Source organism: Phacochoerus africanus, chromosome 9, assembly GCF_016906955.1.
Source record: "Phacochoerus africanus isolate WHEZ1 chromosome 9, ROS_Pafr_v1, whole genome shotgun sequence".
Lineage (NCBI taxonomy): Eukaryota > Metazoa > Chordata > Mammalia > Artiodactyla > Suidae > Phacochoerus > Phacochoerus africanus.
In genome coordinates, this window is record NC_062552.1 from 44,963,104 (window position 1) to 44,970,084 (window position 6,981).

Here is a 6,981-nt window from a genome sequence, read left to right on the forward strand (position 1 = left end):
TATTTAAAATAAAGATGTGAAGAAGAGATAGGCAGAATCAATAATCTATGTCACAAACTTAAAACTTGACTCAGCTGTTTAGTATTGATCTCAACACTTCACTGTATTTATTTGATCTTAACCATTAAGACTATAATCTCCTGAGAACAGATTGTGTTTTTTTTGTCTTGGTATTTCCTTCAAACACTAACAAAGAAGCTCAGTTAACCATTGGTTGACTTCCTTGGGATATCACAGTACATTTTCAGACCCCCAACCCCTTATCTGGGCCTCCAACCTATTCACTCTTTAGAAGATAATTTTTATAAATATGTCACATACATGTTGAGTAATGTGGGGGTCACACCTGTATCTCTTCATGTCTTTGCCTGGAAGCCAGCAGATTACATAAAATCCAGAAGAAGCCACAGCCATATTTCTAATTATTTGTAATATATAGTTTCTAATAACTATTCATTCAAAACATACATAAGAAACTAAAAGTCTTAATTTGATCTCATGAGAAGCCAGAGTTAGAAATGACTTCAGGTTTCTGCTAAGACTCAGAGAGTTTCACATAAATACAATGATTCGTCTTTTTAAGACAGGTAAAGAGTTTCAATAGGTACATCTAGATAGGATGTCCAAAGTCTTTGGTGGCTAGGTGCTAAGCAACAAAACTGACCAATCTGTCCTCTGTGTGAACTGGATCAGCCCAAGTGTCAACTCGAGCACCAGAAAAGGCATCAAAGAGCAGAAGACCCCTCCCACCCCCCCGATCTTTCTCTGCTCCGTTTCACCCCACCCCAGCCCTGGGTACTTCCAGTTTACCAGCCTGCTCTAATTCTTACCCTAACTTCAGAGCCCAGATCTTCCTGCTGGAGAGCAGGAGCCGGAGACCCGCTGCTCCTCCTCCCTCCTCCAGTGAGTGTAAAATGCCCCGCCAGCCACAAGCGGGTGACGTCAATACCGTTACCGTTACCGGGCTTTATGACCGCAGCAACGTCGTCAGCCAACTGAATTATTTGCGCAACTCCCCCAACCCTCGCCAGGGATGCGCTGTGAAAACCCAACACATTTTCTCGTTACCATCATTACCATCACTTGATGAGGAAAGTAAATATCTGCTCACATACCTGAACAGAATGCAAGGAGGACGGAGATGATATCACAATTCAAAATGTCTGGGGCCGGGGGCGGGGGCGGGGGTGGGGGTGGGGGTGACTGAACAAGGAGGCACTCCTTTCCAAACAAGATCTGATGTAACGCGAGTCAGAATTTAAAGAGCAAGCTGGAAAAGTCCATAGAGGAGTTTGCCTTGTCTCCTAATACCAGTGTGGTGTCAACAGTGCACCCAAGGTTATATAGATAAAGTTGGCATCTTGAAGGTTTGCTCATAAACACTTTGCTCATAAACACCCATCTTGTTCCCTTGCACAGCAGTGTTGTTGTGGAGAAATTCGAGAAGAGTAATAGGAACAAGTTGTAGAAAAATGCCCGGGTTTCTGATCCAGGGCTCCTGGCTTCAAGTTCAGCAGGTGTTGGTTGAAGACATACTGCCTCTTTTCATGGAGGGCAGATGAGCAATAGGTGATTTTCTCCTTTGCTTAGTTGTTTTTAAGATTGGAAGGAATGAATTAACTCATTACTTAGAGGATAGGTTTGGTCAAAAGATGTCAAGATCTGTCACCCATTAGCTCTCTGATGCAAAGAGGCTTGACATTTCTCATTCCAACCCTTAGACTCACAGAGGCACAGCTGTAGCTATAACTGCTATGTTTTCTGCTCCTGAGTGCACCATTTTCCCTTGGCAACGTTGAAATGCCAAGGGACCAATGCATTGACATTATTTTTGTTCTCCTTGGGTGCTATTTCAGTTCAGGTACAACTGACTAAAAGAATCTTGGAATTTATTTATTTATTTATTTATTTATTTATTTATTTATTTATTTATTTTTGTCTTTTTGCCTTTTCTAGGGTCGCTCTCGCAGCATATGGAGATGCCCAGGCTAGGCGTCTAATCGGAGATATAGTCGCCGGCCTACGCCACAGCCACAGCCACAGCCACAGCAACGCGGGATCCGAGCCACGTCTTCGACCTACAACGCCAGATCCTTAACCCACTGAGCAAGGCCAGGGATCGAACCCGAAACCTCATGGTTCCTAGTCGGATTCATTAAGCACTAAGCCACGACGGGTACTCCAGAATCTTGGAATTTAGAAGTCATCCTAGACTGCTTTATTGTTATGGTTACAAGCAATCAACGTTTATTCCTGAGAGTTTGCCTTTCTGAATGTTTATAATGACCCTCTCTATTTCTCACAACTATCTTCATTTTTTTCATCATATCTTGCTTAAATTTAACACTTCAAATACTTCGATCCACAAAATGGCTGTTCAACTTGTACTAACTCGGATTGCTCAGGATGTTGGTTCTTCTTTTAGTGCAGAATCGTTCCTTGTTATCTAGTAATAGTCTGTAATTTACTATGAATTCTCTGTTTTTCATTCTTGGTGCTGCTATACATGTCATTATCACTTGTTCCCATAGATAATGTCAGAATGGGAGCAGCTTGAGTGTTGCAGTGATAGAGACGGTCAGTGAGCATATATTTGAGATCTTGACCATGTCCCTGTTGGTTATTGCCCTATTTCCAAAGCCTAGCACAAGACTAGTTACATTGGTGGTGTTTGTAAATATTTATAGAGTGAGCAACTATTGACCTGGTCTAGATTCTTAGGGAATGCAGAGAAAAGGTCACATCTCTTTTTTCTAAGACCTATAGCACTGAGAGAAAGACACACATATATAAACATTACCAGGTCCTGTAGTTTAGTGCTAGGTAGTTGGAACAGAAAACCTATACTGCAATTGGGAATTCTGTGCGTCATATTTTCTGAGTCAAAAAACTAAATGGTAGAGTGACATTTGAATTGCTTTGAAAAATACATGTGACTTTATCAGAAAGAAAAAAAAATGTTATACACTTGATTAGGAGAGCAGGAGCAGACAAATCGATGCATCAAGAGGCATCTTTAATCAGGACAATAGGTGTTGAAAATGGTAGGGAAACTGTGACGTCTAAGGAGATTTACTTCTTTGTATAATGGGAACATTGATGTTGAGAGAGCTGGGAAATTATGATCAAATATTATTTTATGAAAACTAGCTGTTAGCGTTGTGCAGTTGCTTTGCAGAGCTGAGAAATCAGTGACAGGGAAAAGAGGAGTGTGGTGACAATTTCCCTTTTAATTTTAGAGCAGTAGGATCAAATGTTGGGATGAGAAGAGATGAAAACACAGTGGTGATGATGAATTTAGTATGGAGGGAAAGTCCAGAATGTTAAGTCTACATTTGTTGGCAAGCACATAGAAAACCCATCTCCATTCCCTAGGGAAATGGTTCAGGTGCTTCTAAACATTCCTGTAAAATCTGAAGTTAGCAGAGTGCTGAGACAAAAGGAACAGGGTTGAAAATGCCTGGGAGTTGGGAGGACTGCGTTCTTGCATGGATTCTGGTGAGAAATCCTTGCAATTCTTATCCTGCTCCTCTGTAAGTAAGAGACTCCCCACCGCTATCCTTGTTACCATGTGACCTTGCTAAACGTCCTTATTAAATTTAGTAAGTAGGTTTTTGATAGATTCTTTTGGATCTTGACAAAAATAGATTGTTTCAATCTGCAAAGATTGTTCCTATCTTTCTAATCTATATGCCTTTAATTTTTCCCTTAATTTTATTGTATTAGCTGTACACTTAAAATGTGAACAGAGTGGTGCAAAGTGACATCCTTGCCTTGTTCCTGACAGTGGCTCCCAGACTGAAAAGTACTACCACGACGTTATCACCTGGAAATGCTGTAATGACAAAGCATTTGGTCATTCACTACTAAGTGTTCCCGTTGTGGCTCAGTGGTTAACAAAACTGACCAGGAACCATGAGGTTGCGAGTTCAATCCCTGGCCTTGCTCAGTGGGTTGGTGATCCAGTGTTGCTGTGAGCTGTGGTGTAGGTCATAGATCCTGTGTTGCTGTGGCTGTGGTGTAGGCTGGTGGCTACAGCTCCAATTAGACCCCTAGCTGGGGAACCTCCATATGCCATGGATATGGCCCTGAAAAAGACCAAAAAAAAAAAAAAAGCTAATTGGAGGACTTTATAAGATGTTCCTTGTTAAGGGGAGGAAGTTACCTTCTAATTCATGGTTTTCTGAAAATTGTTTTCATTAAGGGTATTGAATTTTATCAAGTGCATTTTGGGGGCATCTTTTTTTTTCCCCTGCTTTTTAGGGCTGCGCCTGTGGCATATGGAAGTTCCCAGGCTAGGGGTCAAGCCAGAGCTGCTCTTGCCACCACAGCCACAGCAACGTGGAATCCTTAACCCCCTGATCGAGGCCAGGGATCAAACATGCATCCTTGTGGATACTAGTCTGGCTCTTAACCCAAGTGCTGCAAAAGGAACTCCCTTGGGGGCATGTTTTTGATAATCACATGATGTATTTATTTTATTAATGTGTGTTATCACATGAATCGACTTTTGAATGTTGAAACAACCTTTTATTTGTGGGATAACTTCGCTTTCTCTTGGTGAATACTCTGTTTCATATGTTGTATCCAGGTTCATGAGGAATGATAATATGTAGTTTTCTCGTGATGTCTTTGTCCAGCCTTGGTGTGTGATAACACTAGCCTGTCGTGTCATATCTCGAAAGCGTATAATATACATGGTAGACATATAAGGATTGTAATATACATCAATAATCTAGTGCAGTTTAATTTAATTTCTATTTGAGTCAATAGTCTCTTGTTTCTTTTTTAAAAAAATTATTATAGTTGATTTACAATGTTCTGTCAATTTCTGCTGCACAGCAAAGTGACCAAGTTATGCATATACATACCTCCTTCTTCTCATATTATCGTCCATCCTGCTCCATCGCAAGTGATTGGGTAGAGTTCCCTGTGCTGTAGAGCAGGATGAACTTGTGTCTTGCTTCCACTCTTGTCTTCTTCCAATATGCATCTCATCATTTCACTGTCTCTTTCAGTGCACTCTCATGGCCTGCCATCCTATAATAAGATCCCAATTCTTTACTTGCCCCAGAGGACATCAGGTGCCTAAGTTTCTGCCTAACTCTCTGATCTCTTTTAAACATTATTATTATTATTATTATTTTTAGTTTTATGGCTGCATCTGCTGCATATGGAAGTTCCTGGGCCAGAGATAAAATCCACGCCACAACTGTGACCTACACCACAGCTTCAGCAACCCTGGATCCTTAGCCCACTGCACCACAGTGGAAACTCCAAAAATTATCTTTATCTTGCTCACTCTGTGCCAGCTATTCTGGTCATCTCACCTCTCCTCAAATATGCCAAGTTTATTCCTATCTCAACAACTTTGTATTCACCTTGTTCTTTGCCTGAAAGTTTTCTCCATCATTTTATTGGTTGTTCTCTTACTTCTACTCTTTTCAATCCAATGCCATCGTCTCAGAGAGGATTTACCTGCTATTAAGTAAACATTTTCCCCTCCCAGCCTATTTTATTATTCTCTCTTCTCTTGCCCATTTTAGTTCATTGCACTTATCACTTCCAACCTTATATTAAGTATTTATTTGGAAAATAATTTTCTTTCTCTATCCCCTATTGTGTGAATTATGTGAAGTTTGAAACTTGATCTGTCTTGTTTATCAATTGGTATCAAAGTACCTAATTAAATACCTGAGCTATAACTCTTCTCAACAAATATTTGTTGAATGCAGGAACGAATCATTACACATTGCGGTGGTTGCCATGAAAAGTGAAGGGAGTTATGAGAGAGAATGAGGGTCATTCTTCAGATTATTTACTCCAAGGAATCTCTGGGATGAAATGGCATTTAATGGGAAGAATCTATTCTAGTAAATAATTGAGGGATGTCTCTTCTAGACAAAGCTAATAGCAAACAAAATGCCCTCAGGTAAGAAAACTCTGAGGCACTTGAAAGAATTTAGTAAGATCATTGCACCTGAAGCATAAGAAATAAGATGGAGTGGAATGAATGAGATTAGAAAGCTAAGTATAAAAAACATTACTCAGCTTCTTGCAGATTAGTTGAAGAGTATGAATATTATCCTACATACCTAACTATAAAAAGTTTTTTTTGTTTGTTTGTGGGTTTTTTTGTGTGTTTTTTTAGGGCTGCCATCTGTGGCATATGGAAGTTTCCTGGCTAGGGGTTGAATCAGAGCTGCAGCTGCTGGTCTATGCCACAGCCACAGCAACTCAAGATCTGAGCCATTCTGAGTTGTGCCTGTGACCTACACCACATCTCATGGTAACATCTGATCTTTAACCCACTGAAAGAGGCCAGGGGTTGAATCTGCCTCCAAATGGATATTAGTTGGTTTCGTTACCACTGAACCATGACAGGAACTCCTATAAGAAGGTTTTGAAAGGATGGATTGGGAGCTTGGGGTTAATAGATTAAAACTGTTGCTTTTGGAATGGATTAGCAATGAGATCCTGCTGGGTAGCACTGAGAACTATGTCTAGTCACTTATGATGGAGCGTGATAATGGGAGAAAAGAATGAATATATGTATGTGTAACTACGTCACCATGCTGTACAGTAGCAAAAAAATTTGTATTGTGCAAATAACAATAAAAAAATAATTTAAAAAAAAGTTTTGAAAGTGGACTAATGAAGAAGTCCATCACTTTAGAGGAGAAGAGCTGTGCTGCCAAACAGCATAATGGAGCTGCCTTGGTGGCCTGGGACCTCTCTCTGCTGTCCCTTTGCCTCACAGCCACGCCTATCCTTGAAATGATTCGTAAAGCCGGACACTAGGTAAGCCATCTGATTTGATAATCTAATCACCTGTAGTATCTGAAAGGCCCATGAAAAAGACAAAATGAAACATTTGGCAATGGAATAGTGGAAATGAAACTTGATGAGGCAATTCAGGAAGGGATAACCAGATAATCTGGAGAAAAAGGATGAAGTGTCATGGAGCCAAGGAAAAAAGGG